Here is a 22,121-nt window from a genome sequence, read left to right as displayed (position 1 = left end):
TATTAATCATTTTCCACCGATAAACTTGGTTAAAGATTTTCCCATCACCTAATATTTTTATCATCAGAATCCTAACTAAAACATGAGGTATAAAATTCTTGCTCTATATCATGAAAACAGCACTTGAACTTGCTTTGAATTTTAAAAAATTGAATTGGTGAAACAATCATTGGGATTTTGGTTTTAATTGAAAATTACACTAGAATAAATTAAAACAAAATAGATTCATCAACATAAGTCAAGTTAACTTTGTTCTTGAACCCAATTTGAACTCTAGCTTGGTGACTGCATTTTTCACTAGCTGCCATCTGCTGTTAAACTGGGTGATCTTCAACACTCCAACACAGAATTGCCTTAGCTATGGCCCTGCACAGCTGGAAAGCTAAATGGACAGACACAGAATGCCATGGCTGACTGAACAGACTACTGAGATCAGAGAGATTACACCTAATTTGCTGGCTGAGGACTGCCAAAAACAACATTATTTAACAGCAGGTACTCAAATATGTAAAGGTAAATTTTCATAAAAGTATTCATTTTTCATTTAAAGATTTACTTTGCTCATTTTTAGTCAATGTTTCTTTTTTAGCCATTTAAATTTCTAATAATTATACAAATAAGTTTTTTATATAAATGTTGTTACCCATGTTAGAAAAAAAATTTCTGGCAATTAGCCACACTATAATTGTGTTTGGAAAAATACTGCAGGCAGACATCTTACAACATAAATGTATCCTTTGTGCAATTTTATTGCAAACTTGAGAAACTTTCCAAAGGCTTTTGATCTGAGCCCTAGTTGACAGCTAATGTATGCAAGACAGATGATACCAAAGCAAGCCAAGTGGGTTTCCTACTGCTTAAATATCTTATTTTGTCTTGATGACACAATTTTGCTGTTGTTTCACTCACTCATTTTGGGCGACAGAGAAAACTGGAGAAGCAATGAAAGTTCTGCAAGCAAAAAGACAAATTCTGTCCCCTCTTCCCACACCCAGCCTCACTTTGTCACTGACAATAACTGTGCCTTAAAGAGCTGGAAACCTAGTGACTACATTGCTCTTACAATATTCTGGCATTCAATTAAAGAGTGGAACACAAGTTTTCATGCTCACGTGGTGTACTCTTTATTTGAATTCTCTTGTCTTGGTTTTGAAACTGAGTACATTTCTCCATAAAGAGAGGAAGAAAACCAGCAGTTTCTTGCAAACCACCTCAAAACACCATGAACAGTAACATTCCTTAGCCACATAATTAGATAATGGAGTTTATTTGTTTAAAAATGCTTAATAATTGTATGTTAGCCTCAATCCAATTCAAATTGGTATCTAACTTTTACATTTGTCACTTGGATAATCTAATGAGCAATTCCCAAAACAGTTCTTAATAATCAAGGAGTTTCATGTAACAAAACAATCTGTTTGATTCACTTGCTGTATATCAGCGATTCATTTTAAAACAAGCATCCCCAATTCACGATATGTGCAAGGTTAGAGATTTTCATTTCCACCAGAAATGGGTCAAATCTGCAGGAAAGCCTTCATAATTCACTCATAGTTAAAACAGTTTTGTCAATCAAGCTTAGCACAGGTTTCTATTATGAGTGGAAATGCAAGTGCAACAGAAGACTTAGACTTCGCATTGAATTACTGTGGAATTGCATCACAGAAATCAATAGATGATTAGTTGAAATTGTGAAAAAGTTTGCTTAACTATAAATGAAAGTGGACAAATAGCCATATTGAACCAAATTAAATTTGAAATGGCTTGGAAGATTCTCAGAACATTCTCTAACTTCAAACAAGACAGTGTTGCCATTCCAACTGCAGAGTATGAGATGATCAACAATTCACATCAGAAAGGTCAAATGGAATTTTTGGAACATCCCCTGTTAGGATTTAGTTCAACTCCAATTTTCTCCACATTGGACTGAATTGCACTTCATATTACCCACATACTAACTCGGAGAGAAGTAGCCATTTGGTCCGTCTTGTTCACCATTCAATAAGGTCACAGCTGATTTGACTGTGGCTTCAACTCCACTTTCTCGCCTACACCAAACAGCCTTTGACTCCCTAGTTAATCAATAATTTATCTCTGTATGCTTCAGAAACATTAAATGTCTTTATTTCCATCACTCTGAGGAAGAAAATTTGACAGACTTATCACCTTCTGAAGGAGGAGTCCCTGATTTTAAAACTGTGACCTCTAGTTCTAGTCTGTCACAAGGGTAACATCCTTTCACATGTACCCCATCAAGCTGACTCAGAACCACATATGTCTCAACAAGATCACCTCTCATTCTTCAAATCTCAACTTAATGGAGGCCCATTACATTGCTTAATTAAGTATGTCAAAAATTCTAAATAGTACTATAGATGTGTCTCAAAATGCCTTGCGCAACTTTGGTAAAACATTCCTACTGCTACAGTCCATTCCATTTGCAATAAGAAACAAAATCTATGTGCATTAACAACATTTTATTTTATGATATTGCTACATCTCCCTAAGGTCTACTGATAGTCAAAACCTTTCTGTAGGTTGATCGCACTGGTTCATTGTCCCACATTTGTCACTTGCCATTCATGTTTTAAGTTAATCTGTTAATAATAGAATAGTACTATTTAATCTAACCATTCTTCACAACACCAGGGACAGGGAGAACCTGAACATGTGAGGACACTTTCTGTTTGTATGCTGACGGTCTACAAACAGCTTGCACTAGCCATCCAGAAAGTCATCAGCATGAGGATAATATTCAGTACATTTTTTCTCTCTCTATCTATGGTTTGTACCTAGTGTCCCTGTAGACACAATCCACCTCCAACCTCAAGATAAAGTAGAAAATGGCTGCTGTGGCACAAGCTCAGTTAAAAGGTGTGACCTGTCCCACCTAGGTGGCACTGAGAACACCTCTAGTTGATAACCAGCTTCTTAGCCATAGTGTCGATAGGGTGCCCAGTTCCTAACTCACCTTGGTGATGCATTCCTCCCAGTTTTTTTAGTATATGCCCTGGACTTTGAATCATATCCCTAGCACCTTCAGGTAATCTGATGTGACACCGAAAGGGACAAAAGATTGGTTAACAAAGTGTGAAGCTGGTTGAACACAGCAGGCCAAGCAGCATCTTAGGAGCACAAAAGCTGATGTTTCAGGTCTAGGCCCTTCATCAGAGAGGGGGATTGGGAGAGGGTTCTGAAATAAACAGGGAGAGAGGGGGAGGTGGACCGAAGATGGAGAGAGGAGAAGATAGATGGAGAGGAGAGTATAGGTGGGGAGGCAGGGAGGGGACAGGTCAGTCCGGGGAGGACGGACACATCAAGGAGGTGGGATGAGGTTAGTAGGCGGGAAATGGAGGTGTGGCTTGAAGTGGGAGGAGGGGATGGGCGATAAGAAGAACAGGTTAGGGAGGCGGGGACAAGCTGGGCTGGTTTTGGGATGCAGTGGGGGAAGGGGAGATTTTGAAGCTTGTGAAGTCCACATTGATACCATTGGGCTGCAGGGTTCCCAAGCGGAATGAGTTGCTGTTCCTGCAACTTTCTGGTGGCATCGTTGTGGCACTGCAGGAGGCCCAGGAATGACATGTCATCTAAGGAATGGGAGGGGGAGTTAAAATGGTTCGCGACTGGGAGGTGCAGTTGTTTATTGCGAACCAGGCGGAGGTATTCTGCAAAGTGGTCTCCAAGCCTCCGCTTGGTTTCCCCAATGTAGATGAAGCCACAACGAGTACAGTGGATACAGTATACCACATTGGCAGATGTGCAGGTGAACATCTGCTTGATATGGAAAGTCGTCTTGGGGCCTGGGATGGGGGTGAGGGAGGAGATGTGGGGGCAAGTGTAGCACTTCCTGCGGTTGCAGGGGAAGGTGCCAGGTGTGGTGGGGTTGGAGGGCAGTGTGGAGCAGACAAGAGAGTCCCGGAGAGAGTGGTCTCTCCGGAAGGCAGACAAGGGTGGGGATGGAAAAATGTCTTGGGTGGTGGGGTCGGATTGTAGATTGCGGAAGTGTCGGAAGATGATGCATTGTATCCAGAGGTTAGCGGGGTGGTATGTGAGGACTAGGGGGATTCTGTTTGGGCAGTTATTGCAGGGACGAGGTGTGAGGGACGTGTTGTGGGAAATGCAGGAGACACGGTCGACGGCGTTCTCGACCACCTTGCGGGGGGAAGTTGCGGTCCTTGAAGAACGCGGACATCTGGGATGTGCGGGAGTGGAACGCCTCATCCTGGGAGCAGATGCAGCGGAGGCGAAGGAATTGGGAATAGGGGATGCAATTTTTGGAGGAGGGTGGATGGGAGGAGGCGTATTCTAGGTAGCTGTGGGAGTCGGTGGGCTTGAAATGGACATCAGTTTCTAGCTGGTTACCTGAGATGGAGACAGAGATGTCCAGGAAGGTGAGGGATGTGTTGGAGATGACCCAGGTGAACTAGAGGTTGGGGTGGAAGGTGTTGGTGAAGTGGATGAACTGTTCAAGCTCCTCTTGGGAGCAAGAGGCAGCGCCATACAGTCATCAATGTAACTGAGGAAGAGGTGGGGTTTGGCACCAATGTAGGTACGGAAGAGGGACTGTTCCACGTAACCTACAAAGAGGCAGGCATAGCTTGGGCCCATGCAGGTACCCATTGCCACCCCCTTCATCTGTAGGAAGTGGGAGGAATCGAAAGAGAAGTTGATAAGGGTGAGGACGAGTGTGACTAGGCGGATGAGAATGTCGGTGGAGGGGGAACGGTTAAGCCTGCGGGACAGGAAGAAGCGGAGGGTTAGCCCAGTTCCCAAAGATGACACCTGGATTTACCTTGGCTTTCAACATCTAACTATTACCTCCTTGCAGTTCAATAAAATATCCTGATTTATCATCAAACAATAGTCAATTTGGTACGAAAACAGAAATTGCTGGAGAACTCAGCAGAAATGAATGAACTTGTCAGGTCTAGTGACCCTTCTTCAGGACACAATTCTTCAGTCAATTCAGTGTATTGGGGAATGACCGACATCCATGAAATTACAGTTTGAAACCTTTTAATTCAAGAAAAAGAGAAAAAAAAAAGCCCATTGATGGATGAGGGTGGAAATATATCCAGGAGGTACAAATCCACAGGTAAGAAATTTCTGTACTTTGCCACTAACTGGGGACAAATTTGTGATTTTAGTATCATAAAGGAGGTTTGGGATCTGTAAAGGGTAAAGGTGATGAAGTTTGAGCAAAGGACAGTTCTTATCCTGTGCATGGCTGCACAGGTGAGAATGTTTGTTGCTATCAGTGGAACAAGGAGTGCTTTTCTAATTGTTGATAACCCTGACCTTCATAAATGAGACTGTCACTCCAAAAGGAAAACAAAATGAATATGAATAAAACATTTGAATAAAACTAGCCAGAAACAAAGCATAACTATGATCAAGTGTCAAGAATGTGCATAGTTATTCGGTACGTTTATAAATCAGAAGCACTTTTTTGACCCAAAGGTTAAAGAGGTTAAAAAGGTTAAGCTTCATTACTAATTGACATGTTTAGTCCACCAATGTACTTAAATTTTATTTGTCTTCTGTATAGGCTCTAGCATTGCACATGTACTTTTATATTTATACAGTACATGGTACATTTGAATATAATGTCTTTAATTTTGTCCAGAAATTTGGAAACCTCTTTCTAAGAGTTGGCACAGGCACAATGGTTTGAATTATCTCCTAGACCGTATGATTCTAGGAATTAAGACAAATCATTCTTTTGGAATTCTGTTATAACTACCAAATACTCTTTACTGGTCAACGTGCCGCAGCACAATATCACATTTGAATACTGCAAGAAGATAATAGGGCAAAATGACAAAGATAACCTTGCCAGATTTTGTACTGAAACTTAAAAATCTATTTATTTCTTACATCGTTCTTCGATTTTTCATTTTATGTCTCTTCAAATCAGTTGTATTTTCAGAATTTCATTCCTGTTATAATTTTCTATTTGGCAAATATGTGCGTTGTTTAACCTCATAGGAATGTTGGGCTGTATTTAATGTCTACCAATCCAAGCTGTCTTTGCAGCATAGCCCAAGGCTACATTTAACCTTGCAAATGATTTGTTAATCCTTGGGGCACAAATTACAGATAAATGAAGATTATTGAAAAGGTACAGCATTTGAATCCTGGAGATCTAGGCCCAGTTGCAGAAAAAACACAAAACATTAATTAAGAAAACTATTCTTTAAAAATCTAAAATGGCATGAATCAGAACTTTTATTTTACTATTTTAACAGCATTTAGAAAATTTATAAGATGTGCTCAGATGCGTATTTTTGTGTTTTCAATAACATTGTGTTGAACTTAAACGCTCCTAAAAGGAGACAAGAATTTTTAAGCTTTTCATCTTACACTCATCAGAACTAGGACACAGGAAAATGACTTGATGTCCCTTTGTTTCTTGCATCTTAATTCTGTTGTATGCAAGACAAAAAGCTTCAAATACTTGTCACCTTTTTGCAAGGTTTTAAAATTTTGCTGACAAATCAAAGTAAAACTATGTAAGTACATATCTGGTTGAGATCAGGGATTCAATATGGAACCTTTTCAGAAGTAACTCAAAATGGATATTCTCTTCCTCCATATAACAGCAGTGTATGACAATGGCATACGTAGCTTCTATTTAAAAAATAATGAGAGTACTGTCACATTTGGGTCAGCAGCTTGTTACTGCAATGGAGCTGATCTTTCAGAATACATACAAATGTAACAGCTCATAATGACACCAAATCGATGGCCTCCTTTACTTTTCAAAATCTATCCATAAAGATGGCAATTTATCAAAACTGCAGACAACGCCTTTTGTTGTCCATGTTTTAGATGCTTCAACCTGTTTATGTATTCAAAACACTTTACCCAAGTACTGTAGTCAGGGAAGCAGATAAAGGGTCACAGAATTCGATTTGCAGCTCAACTCAATTTTATCAACGAAATATTCCTTACTAAAAACACTATGTGAGCATTTGCTGACTTCCCACTTATTTACTCTCTATCTGGCTCTATCCATCTGAGAAAGAATATAAGCTGCAACAATTCATGTGTTTGAGTTGGGCTATTGGAATCTCTTCTCCAACTCAGTCTGGCTCTCTTCCATGAAGGTTGTTCTCGCAGGGGTCAGTGTGGATCTTCTCACCCTCTCTCTACAAGTGGATGGAGCTCCACCGCTTGGCCAGGTGATTTTCTCCAAGAGGTGGCATCGAGGTGTGTGTTCTTATACCCCTTTGCTCCTAACCTTCCAGAATGTTCCGTAGCCTTTTGTCAATGGGATCATGAGCTGGCTTAAAGTCATTGAGTGGGGACGTTCCAACACTGCTCACTGTTGCCGTGCTGGGAAGGGTACTCGGGCTCTCAAGATGCCAGAATGTCTGATCAACACCTCTCCAATACACAACCTTTGGGCTGGTTGTAACTGGAAACTTTGTGACCTTTTCATCTTGGTTTCTGCGGTTCTTTGTAGTAGGTAGCTGCTGGCTGCTGTTTAATTTAGTTTGGCCAATTTTCTGACAGGCTCAATCTTTCCAACTGTATTTCAATCTAGCATGTCCAATTTTGGGCCTATGGTTGCTTGACCATACTTGGTTACTGAAGTTAATCACTCTTCTACCCTTGAAATCATGTGTTATTTGTGTGAAGTTTATGCTGGAACATTGTTCAAGCAGCCACCACAGAAGGTGGCAATGCCAGTATCTCACTATCACCTTAAATAGTCAACCAAGTTTGGGTGTACTTGGGTGTTCCATTAAACACACTTATTAGCCTACAAAATGATCTATGAAAACTGCTGAGCAGGCCTAAGCATGAACAAACCTATATCACCAAACAGGCCAGTTGACCCACAATATGGAAACTGATGAATACTGAACAAAAAAATCACATTGGTCATTCACTTTCGTTTATTTAATCCACTAACAGCATAGTTCTCTTTGAGACATTCAAAACAAACAAGCTATTCTGAATGTGTTGCCTCTTTGTCGTTAGTAAAGAATGGTGCACAGCAGATGTTTCTGCAAATCACCATATCATTGACCAGGATTAAACAGACTATTATGTATGCCTTTAACCATATTAACCATTGGACTGGAACAATGTGTCTCAAATCTTCACCCCGGAGGTGTTTCCAATGGTAGTAAATGTCCTTGAAGACAAATACAAGCCATACCCCATGTAATTATGTCACAGAATCATGCTAATAACTGAACTCTCTATTGCTTTGCATGCTGGCAATTACAATTCCAGAAGACCACTGAAATGATATGCTGAGTCTCTGAACGCTCAATAAATAAAGACAGAAATCTGCACTCTATTTATTACGTTTGATTTAATGTGAATTTTGCGATATTTTGTTCTCAACACATCACCTTTTGTATTATTTGTTTATCTTCTTCAAACAAATTCAGACTTGCTTCTCAATTTATTTTTGAATTTTGTTATCAAACCTGATATTACAGTACAACAAAAACACATAGTAAAGTTGGTCCAATGAATTCTGTTACCCTGAAAATCACAGGCCTCTTGACTTCAATTACATTTTATTTATTGTACTTTTGGCTGTTGTAACAATCAAGTAGCATAAATACAGATGGCAGTACTTGATGGCGCCTAAGCATGGTTCCAATAAATGAACACTCAATTTATGATGCAGGTGTTGGTGTTTACCTCAAAATCATATGAAAGTATCTAATAGACCGCCTTTCATCCATGCTCAAAACAACTTTGATTAATTAATGTTGTTATTTCTACTACATTCAGGCTATAAGTTGCATCAAGAATAAAAATGAGATACTCTTAACCATTGCAGACTTCTATGCAAAATATGCACAATTCATACGCACATTTCTTTTCAGAAGCATGGGGCTGTGTTTTACAGGAATTGTACTTTTTATTCCCTAAAAGAAAAGCTGGTCCCTAATGAACTGATATTAAATATGGCATAACCAAAATGGTAACACTCTCCAGGCAATCTTAGAGGGGTGAGGGACAGATGTCTACATCTCAATGGGAGCAAGCCCTATCCCCAATATACCAACCTGACTGATGGGCAGCTTGAGCAGTTTCAGCATCACCAGACTTCAACAGTAGGTGCTACTTAAACTGCAAGGCAGGGAGCCATTAAGATGCAATCCATGAGTTACAAATCCTACCGAGTAGCGATTATGAACTGTGGTCGCTATCTACATTGGCTTTCTGAAGTTTATTGAAGGAGTTTGGATAATGAATTGAAAACTAAAATATGAGGAGTTACTTCAATTAGATCCTCAGGGTGACTGAAGGGCTTCCAAAAGATCCCCTCAAGAATTTAATTTATTTTCTTTTTTACAAAAGTGAATTAATCTCAGCCACCAGATTTTACATATATTGAATTCAGCAGCCTTGAACTTTTGTAGTCTATGCTCATCACTCCCATGGGAACTGATATTGAAGGAAGGTTACTTCTGATTCCTGTTTTATTTTAAAAATCCCTAATGCAACTGTTGAACTCTGAATAAAGAAATTAGATGGTACTTGGGGGATTCAGTAAGTTTCATCACTAAATTATTGAAGTACAACATGTATAAATAATTAAAAGGAAAAAAAAAACATGGACGATATCTTTCCAGGGTGTCAGATAATATTTTGCAGCAGAATTATTAGAAATATCTTATTCTGTAGAGAAAAGGAAAACCCTGGCCACAATCTTTTCATTGTCTAGAGAAATAAAACTTTTTGAAAAGCAGAGGTTTCCACACTACTGTTTTTTTTTATTTACTCCACTACAGTTCTAGCAATACTATACCTGTTTTAGTGATCTCTTTCCCCAAAACCTGAGATGGGTAACTTTGCCCATCATTTCACCACTGATTTCTCAGACTGAGAGAATCTTATTGCGCAGAAGCATGCCATTCAACAACCAAATGTATACTGATTCTTCAAAAGCGATCCAATTAAACCCATTTTCCTGCTCTTTCACCACGCCCAGGCAACTATTCCCTTCAGGCATTTGTCCAATTACCTCTTGCAAATTACTACTCAATCTGCACACATTAAGATTTTCAGGTACTACATTTCAGATAATAAAAAAATGGAGAATAAATTGCTAAATTTCTCAAATCAATGCCCTGCGATTAATGACATCATGGTGGTAGAAACAGATTTTGCTTCGTCTACTCTTGCACAACATTTTTCAAATTTTTAACACGATTATTGAATTTTCCTGAATGTTCATGCTTAATCTGAGTTTACCATGTCTCAGAGCATCACTAAAATCCCTTATCTCCTGTACAATTCTCATTCAATAAGTAAAACACATTCCTGACCAATCTATGACTTTGATATCCTTCCTACAGCGATGCGCATCTGAACTGGATGCAGCATTGCATAAGTTCATAAGAAATAGGAGCCAAGTTAGACCATTTGGCCCATCGAGTCTGCTCCACCATTCAATCATGTCTGATATGCTCCTTACCCCCATTTTCCTGCTTTCTCCCTGTAACTCTTCAAATCTTTACCAATTTAAAATCTGTCTAACTCCTCCTTAAGTTTACTCACTGTCCCAGCATCCACCACACTTTGTGGTAGCGAATCCCACAGACTCACACCCTTTTGAGAGAAGTAGGTTCTCCTCAATTCCATTTTAGATTTGCTTTATCGTAAGACTATGACCTCTCCTCCTAAAATGCCCTACAAGAGGGAGCATCTGCTCCACATCTATTTTATTATACCTTTTATCATCTTGAATACCTCAATTTGATCTCCCCTCATTCTTCTAAATTCTAGAGAGTATAGGTCTAAACTATCCAATCTCGCTTCAAATGACAAACACCTCAACTCTGGGATCAATTTAGTAAACCTCCTCTGAACTGCCTCCAATGCCACAACATCTTTCCTCAAATAAGGTGACCAAAGCTGTGCACAATACTCCAGGTGTGGTCTCAGTAACGTCTTGTATAGTTGCAACAATACTTCCTTACCCTTTATATTCTATTCCTTTAGCTTTAAAAGCCAACATTCCATTCACTTTCTTTATCATCTGCAGTACCTGCATGCTAGTTTGCTATGACTCTTAAATGAGGACACCCAGATCCCTCTGCACCAGAGCACCCCAAGGTCTCTCCCCATTTAGCCAGTAGATCACTCTCCCATTTTTCTGACCAAAATGCTTGACCTTACACTTTTCTATGTTAAACTCCATATGCCATATTTTGGCCCACTCTCCTAACATTTTGACATCCATTTGTAAAGTTTCTTATTTCCTCATGACTATTTTCTGACCCACCTATTTTTGTGTCGTTCACAAATTTGGATTTAGAGCCTTCTATCCCTGTACCGAAGTCGTTAATATAAATTGTAAATAGTTAAAGTCCGATGAACAAACCCTGTAGCACACCCACTAGTTACATCTTGCCATCCAGAAAAATACCTGTTTATCCCAACTCGCTGTCTTCTCTCCATCACCCTGTCACCTATCCTAATAAATCACCCCAATCCCATATGATCAAGATGATTAACCTTATGTGTGGCACCTTACAAAACATCTTTCGGAAGTCCACATATTTTACATCTACTGGATCCCCACTATCCACTTTATTTGTGGCATCTTTGAACAACTTTACCAAATTAGTCAAACATGATCTGCCCTTCATAAAACTATGCTGTCTCTGATACTGCTTCCTTGATAATTGATTCCAACGCTTTCTTAACCACAGATGTTGAGCTAATTGGTCTATAATTTCCTACGTATTGCCTCCCACCCTTTCTGAATTAGCATTTTTCCAATCCACTAGAACTTGTCCACTGTCCAGGGAATTTTGGAATATTGTCACCAATAGATCCACTATCTCTGCCACCGCTTCCTTAAATACCCTAGGATGTAAGCTATCAGGCCTGGGGTCTCGTTTGCCCTCAATCCTAATAGTTTGCTGAGTGCCTTTTCCCTTTCAACGTTGATTCTCTAAGTTCTACCCTTTTTATTGCCTCTGAACTGTACATTGCAATAGGAATGGGGCTATTGTCATCCAGAGTGAAAACTGAGGCAAAGTATCGATTCAGCATCTCTGCCATTTCAGAGTTCCCCACAATTAATGCTCTGGTTTAATCTTCTAAGGGACCAACATTCACCTTAGCGACTCTCTTCACTTTTATATACCTATCGAAGCTTTTGCTATTTTGCCTTTTGATATTTTATACTCGTTCTCTTCCATAGTTTATCTTACCTTAAAAAAAACTAAGTGTACCTTTGTGTTTGAAAGCTTCCGAACCTTCCAGCCTGCCACTGGTCTTTGCAATATGGTGTACCTTAGTTTTTGACTTTATATTGTCCTTGACCTCCTTGTTTAGCCACAGATACTTTTTTTTAACCACCCCCCCCCCTCCCCCTCCCCCCAACCCTTTACCATCTTCCTTCCTCACTGGGATATATTTTAGTTTCAAGGAATTGAGTAGCTCCCTAAACAACTACCACTGTTCATCCGCTGTCTTAATTTTTAGCCTTCCTACCCAATCCTGACCTCATGCCTTTGCAAGTCCCTTTGTTTAATTCCAGAACAGTACTGTGGGATTGCACTTTCTCAATCCCAAACTGAATTTTGAATTCTGTCATACAATGGTCACTACCCCCTACAGGATCCTGAACTATGATGTCAGCAATTAATCTCTTTTCATTACACGATACCAAATCCAGAGGACCTTGCTCCCTGGTTGGTCCCACAACATACTACTCCAAGAAACAATCTCTAGCACATGTAATGAACTCTGCCTTCAGCCTACCCTTACCAATTTGATTCTTCCAATCTATATGCAAGACATCCAGCTGATGACTAACCAATCATTCCAGAAGAATTAGCATAACTGTCTGACTTGTGTATTCTGTGCTTCCATCTATAAAGTCCATAAAAGTGCAAACTTGTGTGCTTTATCAGAGTGTCTTCCTTAATGATTAGTGAATGTGAACCCTAGGAGTCTACTCCCGCTACCCCTTGCATCATCACTTAGTATTTATATGATCTATAATCACAGGTGGGGTGCCAGAGGACTGGAGGGTAGCCTTTATTTAAGCAAGGTTGTAAGGAGACACCTGGGAACTATAGGCCTGAAAGTCTGACTTTAGTGGTGGGTAAGTTATTAGAGGTGATTCTGAAAGATAAGGATTTACATGCATTTGAAATGGCAAGGGCTGATTAGAGATAGTCAGCATGGTTTGTGAGAGGTAAATCACATCTCACAAACTTGGTTACCTTCTCAAAAAAACTCAATCAAAATGATATAGGAGGCAGAGTGGTGGACATTGTTTACATCGACTTCAGTAAAGTCTTTGACAAGGTTATGCATGGTAGACTAATTAGTAAAGCTAGATCACATGGGATTCAGGGTGAGGTTGCCAAGTGGATACTAATTTGGCTTTATGGTAGAAGACAGAGAATGGTGGTGGAGATAACAAGGTGTAGAACTGGATGAACACAGCAGGCCGGGCACCATCACAGGAGCAGGAAAGCTCATGTTTCGGGTCTGAAACATCAGCTTTCCTGCTCCTCTGATGCTGCTTGGCCTGCTGTGTTCATCCAGCTCTATACCTTGTTATCTCAGGTTCTCCAGCATCAGCACTTCCCACTATCTCTGGATGGTGGAGGAGAATTGCTTTTCAGACTGGAGGCCTGTGACCAGCGGTGTTCCACAGGGATTAGTACTGGATCCAATTCTGTTGTCATTTATATAAATAATTTGGATAAGAATATAGGAAGCAATGTTAGCAAGCTTGCAGATGACGCCAAAATTGGAGGTACAGTGGACAGTGAAGATGATTATCTCATCTTACAAAGAGATCATGATCAATTGGGTCAATGGGCTGAGGAGTGGCAGATGGAGTTTAAATTGGATAAGAGCGAGATATTGCGTTTTGGTAAAACAGACAAGGGCAGAACTTGTACAACTAATGTAGGTCCCTGGGTAGTGTTGTAGAACAGACAGACCTAGGGATTCAGGAACATGATTCTTTGAAATTTGTGTCACAGGTAGACAGGGTGGTTGAAAAGGCATTTAGCATGCTTGCTTTTATTGCTCAGATCTTTGAGTATAGGAGTTGGGATGTCATGTTGACATTATACAAGACGTTGGTGAGGCCTCTTCTGGAATGCTGTGTGCAGATCCGAGTGCCCTGCAATACGAAATGGAGGTTATGAGTTTATAAAAACTCGAGCATTTTTAACCGGAGCACAGAAGGTTGAGGGGTGACCTTATAGAGGTTTATAAAATCATGAAGCGCGTAGATAAGGTGAATAGCAAGGGCCTTTTCCCTAGGGTAGGGAGTTCAAAACTAGCAGGTCATATTTTTAATGTGAGAGGAGGAAGTTTTAAAGAGAACTTGACGAGTAACTTTTTTACATAGTGAGTGGTGTGTTTATGTAATGAACTGCCAAAGGAAGTGGTGTGTGCAGGTTTTAATATTCAAAAGACATCTGGATAAGTACATGCATATGGAAGGTTGAGGGACATGGGCCAAACACAGGCAAGTTGTCTAGTTTAGTTTGGGAACATGGTCAGTATGGACTGGTTGGATCAAAGAGTCTATTTCCATGTGTTTGACTCTATGATCCTATAACTATGAATTGCTCATCAGCTTTGGTATCACTAAAATTGATACATATTACAGCCTTTAGTTTTTTATCTTGCTCATGAGATGATTCTCCCTGTAGGTCACCCATGCCAGCACTGCCCTATATCCAAGTCTTTCTCTAGTTTTGTTCCTATATTCCCCTTCACCTACCCAAATATACCTTGACTATGAGATCCACCTCCTTGTTTCTTGGTCAATCCAATTCAATTAACTCTGCCCAAAGTCCCCTATGTCGCTATGATAACTAATATTGTAAAAGGTTCCCTAACCTCAGATACTGCTCTTTCTCTCCCTTTAAACTCTGCTTTTGTCACCTCCAATCATTGAAAATACCCCAAATCAGTCCATCTGACCTTTAAAACTATTGCTTTGTCCATAAGGTTCTTTTGCTCTGCTAACACTTTGATCATGTTTGAATCACTCCACTGAAGTTTCTGACCCTGCCATCGTACCGAAATGTTTAATTTGTGATGGATTATCTCTCCAACTTCTATGCAGAAGTCAGCATGGCAAGACAATATCTGCTGACATGCCAAAACTCTTCCAGTATGCATGTGTAAAACATGGGTGCATAGTACTCCTGCCAAATACTGCCAGTGACACCATTCCAGTCTGTTCCCTCAGGTTTATTGTGCTTATTTGGGTGCTGCAATATGTTCCTTTTTAACTGGTTAAGTGTTTCACAAAGTGAGCAAGCACAGAACTCTCTGTATGCACAATGTGAACATTTCAGGGGTATCCAGAGACGCAGCCACATGGTAATTCACACTCTTCTCCTTTAACATCATTTCTTCATTTTTCCTCAATGAGACTGCCCTTGCCTGGTTCCCCTCCCAGTTATCTAATCATGGACATCTGCAGAGGCTTGTCTTTCCGTCATTACTTTTGGACGAATGTAAGGATGTCACTGGCATCATATTTTTCCTCATTTACAACAAGCAGTGTCTTTGTGAATAAACTTCAGATCTAGAGTCAGATTCCACACATTTGATGATAATAAAATCTACCTCTCCATCTCCAGTTTCAACCCTTTCAATGTCTTAGTGCTGTCAGACTGCTGTTTGACAGCCAATCTTGGAAAAACCACAATTTGACCAATGCAATGATTGGAACCAGGTAGATCTTGTTGACAAGATCCTTGATTGGGGTTGTTAACCTGGGCCAATCAGGAAACCCTGGCTGAACAATACTAACAGGGATTTAGAATCTCCTCAGTTGAGGGGACTGACTCACTGCTGGCTGACCATAGCAGATGTACTGTGCACAGGTAAATAAAGGGGGACTTTATGTCAAGATACTGGTCTCTGTGCAGTTATTTCCACCAAGCTTTTGGACATCTTTCCAAATAGTTTCATCCTTAGTTCAGCATTCAGTTTTCTCCTTTAGCCTTTGTGAAGGGCAATGTGGCTTTTTCCTCCATCAAGAGCACTGTACAAATTTATTGATAATTTTTGTTGAATCAGTAGCTACCTGTTATGGTATTTATATTAACCACAGCGCCATTACAAGGGGATTCAATGGAGCGGAACATCTTTTGGAGTCTAAATGGGCCTTAATTTCAGAACGTATTTTACTCTATTGTAAATTATTACAGCTCAAGGATCCACAAGAAACATTTCTTTTCAACAGAAGTGGTTTAATTATTTGAAGTTTTCACCAAAATTCATTTCATTATAGATATAAGGTTGCAACACTGTTTGCTTGATCTTCTGGCCTTGTAGCACTGTGTCCCTCTGATCCATTTAAGTGCCTACACTGCAAGGAATAAACTCTGCCAGGGCATTATAGGGTTTTAGATGGAAGCCTCATCCCAAGCCACTTGGAGTGGAATCAGGAAAAATCCCAGCCCCTACTATTTCTCTGTCTGAGATGCGCTAGCTTAAATGCAGATTCAAAATTAAACCCACAACATTTTTCTTTGTTTTGTTCAACTACTTAGTGCTAGTTGACCATGTCAAGGTGGTAGAAATATCAAACCATGAAGTTCTTTACCAGCACATGCTATAGAGTCATCTGACAGTCTTAAACGTGACAAACTTTGGTTGAAAGGTTTGACGCAAATCTCACTAAGTTATTGCTAATGAAAATTTGACTTTTCAAGCACTCTTCAAGAATCTGGGCATGAATAAGCATTTAATTTAAGTATAGACAGTTGTTCTTCCAGTGCAGACTCAATGGGTCAAAGGGTCTTATACTATGTAGACTTCTATGACGCTATTCAGCAATTCAAACTTGTACTGAAGTCAGGTGATCGAGTTTGATGACATAAACAAACTCCTAGTAACCTGTGAAACAAACCTGTTTTAATAAGAACTTTAACTAGCACAAGGCAGCTGAAATGTCACACCCAATTGTAAACATTAAGAAAAAATACTTTTACGTGCAGCTGATTTTCATTTTGGGCCCACCTACAGCCTGGAGGTACAAGCAACACTAGAATGAGTCCAAACTGTTTTTCTTATGATCAGCAAAGGATTGATTTGCACAGAACTGAGTTTCTGGTACCACTGCATTAACTTCTCCATTTTGTACTTGAGACAATTAAGATGCAGCCTATGTGGGATGCCAAAAAATCCTTTCCCATTGAGGAAAGGGGATTCTTTTGGCTTAGGGTGGAACTCTCCAGTGGTGAGATACTGAAAGTAGCACCAAGGGATCATGTCACAAATCCATCATTTATGCAAATATGATTTGGAAGGAGTCCACAAGGTTCACATTAAGAATATCCAAAAGAGCTAGTTTCCCTCAGCAGGGAGGAAAGTAATTATGGTTTCTTCTGCTTCAGTTTATGGATACTCATGAATATCAAAAGAATTAGAGGAAGCATAAATAAACGTTCTTTTGCATGAAATTCTTAAAACACTAATGAATGTAACAAAACCTCTGTAAGCTTGTTCTGAAATATTGCCTTGAAACAAATCATTATGCTTCCCCCATCTGCTTCACATAATGAATAGTCTTGCTAAGGAGTTCATTTGTAAGACTAGACGTTGCTGCTGAAAAGTAGCTCGTGCCATATTTTTTAAAGTGTTGAACAAAGAGAACTCTGAGCTCTTCTGAATACTAGTGTCAATTACAGTGAGCGAGGATGTAAGATACTTTGCATACTCACGCTGCACTCCAACAGTATTTTTATCAAAACTGAATTCTTACCACCTAAATTCCCCTTACAATTACTCCCAGATCTATACTCCCATCCTTATTCAATCTCAATCCACAGATGAACTTTCTCAGCCATATCTTATAAAGCATTTATCAGACACCTAACACAAAGTGTAATATCAACATGAATTATTTCCTCCACATAGATAAAATGATAAGAACAGTAAGCTTAAATTGTTTCGAATAGATCAATTTCATTGAATATTGTAACACTTAATATTTCAGTTGGCATTCATGCTTTATCTAATTTGTAATTTTTGTGTGACAACTTATGTGCCTAATTTCAAGTACTGCATAATGAAATAAACAAGGAGTGATGTAAAATGCTCATAAATAAATCAATCATACTTGCGCATTTACAAAATTATCCTTTGCATTGTGGCAGCTTTGATCTGCCATCATATGCTAGATGTGAAGTACAGCTTGAAGTATGTGACAGAATAGCCATTATATTTTTATAAGAGAAGCAATTACTCAGGAAGAAAATATACCAAAGGCAGAAGGTAATGTCCATTCCATGTACCTGTTGACCCAGCATAAATAGGCTATTGCATTTATATGAATGAAAAGGTAACAGAAGATTTGAACAAGAGCTCATGAAGGTATTTTGTAAAGAACCTTTTTTTTTACAGCTTCAAACTAAAGTGGCGAGATAACCTGTGCTTAGAGTGCCTCATCTACCTTAGCCTTATCTTGAGAGGAAAATATGTCGCATTTCAACAGTCCAGGTCTGAGGGTCAGAATTGCACTGATTAGAAGCCCAGTATATCTACAGCATATTGTAAGACATGAGCAGGGGAGGAAGAAGCTGTAGAGCTTAAGAAACACCCAACTAGGACTAGCATTACTACCTAGGTAAGGACAGAGTTATTCTGTCTGTTATTTAATTACGGCACCAGCATTGCAACTGGTTTAATCATCTAAATAAAGATTTTTTTCACCATTCACTTGGATCAGATTTATTAGAAAACGTCCACTAGACCCGAGATGAATGAGAGAAACATTAAAAGCAGTGGACTATTCTGCCTCTGAAGGTTGTTCTACAATTCAATTTAATGTTGGCAGTCCCTCAATTATGACATGTCATGAGAATCATGAGTTTCTGCCCCAGGTTTATATGGAACTGAACTGGCTGATTTTCAATCCACAAATCTTTTGCTACGTGGGACATCATGTCTCATAAGCTACTGGGACTTGGAATGCAGATTTGCTTTCTTTACCTTTCTTTTTCTGTAGTCCCTCTGTCCCATCATTAAGACACTGCAACTCAAAAGTGTGATGCAGCTTGATGAACATGTTATCACCATTCTGAATGACAGATAGCAGGTTCCTCCTGTCAATACTGCTGTGTCAATTAATGTCAATACTGCTCTGCTTCAAGGGGAGCTTCAGTGCATCTTTGAAGCGTTTTCAATGTCTCCACATAGAATACTGGTCATTTGAAAATGGGAGGAATTGGGCTAGGAGAAGAGACACATTTTGATGGTCTGAACATGGTTTCCAGTCAATAAAAGTGGACTTTTCAGGGTTTTGATCTGAATGCTTACGGAGCTGGCTTCATGAAGGAAATGAGTGTACGTTTGATTGTCCTTCAACTGAATTCAAAGGATGTCACGGAAGCACTGCCATCCCTATTTGTCTTGAGAAGGCAGTAGTAAGATGCTTTTTTGAACCACAACAAATGTTATGGGAAAACCAATAATGAATTAGAAAGTGAGTTCCAGGATTCTGACATGGCAACAGTGAAAAAGCAGCATTCCTTTCAGTTTGAATCCATAAGTTAAATTCATGGAGGTTTGATGTAAGCAAAAGGCCACCAAATTTGGATATCTCAGTCAGAGCACCATCAGGGTCACAGGTTTCTTTTTAATCTGTTTGATTGCTTGCTGCAGCTCTCCCACCAATAGTTCACACATGTGTTCTAACACAGATATTATAGGATAGCCAGAGAGATCATCTCACTACCATAAATTCATTGTCGAGATGATGTTGGAGATGCTCTTCTCATTGTTCACAAATGGCACAGTTATCCTGAAGATTTGAATGATAACACATTGGGGTGGAAGCTAAGTTAATTAAAAAAAATTGAGCATGCTTTAGTCATGATCTTCCAAAACACACTAAATTCAGAAATTGTTGCCACATATTAGAATTTTGATAGTGTTATTCCATTATTGAAGAATGATAAAAAAGAGAAACATCCATAAGTCTAATGTGAATTGTTAAATTATTGGAATCTGATATTAGGGATAGGGTGATGAGCACTTGGACAAATCCTATCTGGTTAGAGACAATCAGCAATTATTTCAGAGTTAACTAGCCTAGTTGAATTTTTGAGTGGGAGACATTAATGTGATCGGGAGTATTGACGTTACTTGTAGGACTTCCGGAATGCACTTGATAAGGTTTCACCAAAGTCACTGTATAGATAATAAAATGGTTACGAGTTGAGAGACAGAGAATTAGGAATAATGAGCATGTACAAAAATTAGCAGAACATAAAAAAAATCTCGAAGTGCTGGGGCCTCAGTTTTCACTGTACTTATCAAAGACATTGATGGAATAAAATCATGTAATCAAGTTTTTCAGAGACACCAAACACAGTGTGGACTGAAGCAGGAAATTGCAAAAGAATATTTAAGCAATTAAATGAATGAACAAAACTGTAGTGGAGGAAGTTCAAAGCTTGAAAGTGTGAGGTCATCATCTTTGGACTTATGAAAGATAAATTAGAGAATTTTCTAAAAGGGAAGAAATTACAAGCTGTGGTGTAAAGAGATTCAAGACCCCATGAAAAACTAGTGAATTGGCATAAAAAAACTGAAATGTTATCAGTTATCTCAAGTGGGGTTAAAATGCCAAGAGGTGAAAGTTATGACAACAGTTGTACAAAGTTCTGGAGTACTGGATTCACATTTGGACAGTTCAGTAAAGATGTACTAGTTTTGGATGGGCTGCAGTGCAGATCCACCAAAATAATGGACTAATGGACTTAACTTATGAAGCAGGCTGCATAGATTAGGCTTGGATTCTCTTCAGTACAGGGAATGAAGGAGTGGCCTAATTTAAATGATTTGAGAGAATAGATAGAGAAACAATTTCCTCTGGTGGGAAGTGGAGAACAAAGGGACATAATCTTAAAATTAGAGCTCGGCCTTTTAGGGTTCAAGCCAGGAAGGATGTCTTCATTCAATGTGTGGTGGAAATCTGGAAAGCTCTTGCAAATAAAAGCTGGTGGGGTTAGCTGAATCAGTAGGTTCAAAATTGAGGTACACCTTGTTAGTTGAAGGTAACTAAAAGATAGAGTGACAACCAGAGTTGATGCACACAACAACCTTGTCCAAAATGAGTGTGACAGGCTCAAGAATCTTAATGGTACATTCCTGCACCTTTGTTCCATTCTGTGTTTGCACAAAAAAGTTTCAAGAAAATCCTCGAAGCTGAGTTAGGAAGCATGGTGATAACAATGTGGGTCTCAACAAGATTGTTTAGGAGGTGGGGGGAGGGGCAGTGTTCTGGGTACATCAAAGGCAAGATCAGAGGCTGGTGTAGGGGACTGGAAAAGCAGGAACAAGATTAGAAATCAGAAAGGTCAGACCAGGGAGGAGAGTGATTGCCAGCTTCACAGAGGAGATCAGAAGCACTTGTAGAGGTTGACTGCGAAGGGAGATGGGCAAGGAGTTTGAGACAGTCAGGAAATTGGAACGCCTCTGGGATGTTTATTGCAGAAATTGTATGAAGTCGATAAATTGGAGATAAGTGGAAAGGTACCTCCAAATCCGGCACTGCTCAACTTCTTTTAGTTGTCAGGTTTCCAAGGCCCCAAAAACCTGGTTGATTAAATATGAGATAACAAAGTGTGGAGCTGGATGAACACAGCAGGCCAAGCAGCATCTCAGGAGCACAAAAGCTGACGTTTCGGGCCTCGACCCTTCATCGGAGAATGAAGGGTCTAGGCCCGAAACGTCAGCTTTTGTGCTCCTGAGATGCTGCTTGGCCTGCTGTGTTCATCCAGCTCCACACTTTGTTATCTTGGATTCTCCAGCATCTGCAGCTCCCATTATCACTGATTAAATATGAGGTCTGCAGCCTCATTATAATATTTAAATTGCCACTCACTTCCTTGCAACAGTATTATTTGCAATTCCAAAACCTCTGGTTCCCTGCTCACTTCCTTTAAATTGGAAATGGTTAGAGCTTGTGATTCAGGTTTTTGAAGCTTTCATATATCGCCCTCAAAGCTCTTCACATCCCTCTCCAAATCCACCTTCTTTTTCAGGTTAAAATTCCCTGCAAAGTTTCCACCTCAAAACTATATAGTTATTATACACACTTTTACAGTCACACCTTAAAAAATTCAATT

General features: G+C 39.5%; 1 protein-coding gene across 1 annotated transcript in view; it reads right to left on the bottom strand.

Moving 5' to 3' along the window:
• gmds (GDP-mannose 4,6-dehydratase) overlaps positions 1-22,121 on the bottom strand; it is a 625,969-nt gene that overhangs the window by 365,334 nt on the left and 238,514 nt on the right. The gene's annotated exons all lie outside the window — the stretch shown is intronic.

Source organism: Stegostoma tigrinum, chromosome 2 (assembly GCF_030684315.1).
Source record: "Stegostoma tigrinum isolate sSteTig4 chromosome 2, sSteTig4.hap1, whole genome shotgun sequence".
NCBI classification, from domain to species: domain Eukaryota; kingdom Metazoa; phylum Chordata; class Chondrichthyes; order Orectolobiformes; family Stegostomatidae; genus Stegostoma; species Stegostoma tigrinum.
Note: the sequence above shows the minus strand (reverse complement) of the source record. Positions and strands in the feature narration are given on the sequence as shown.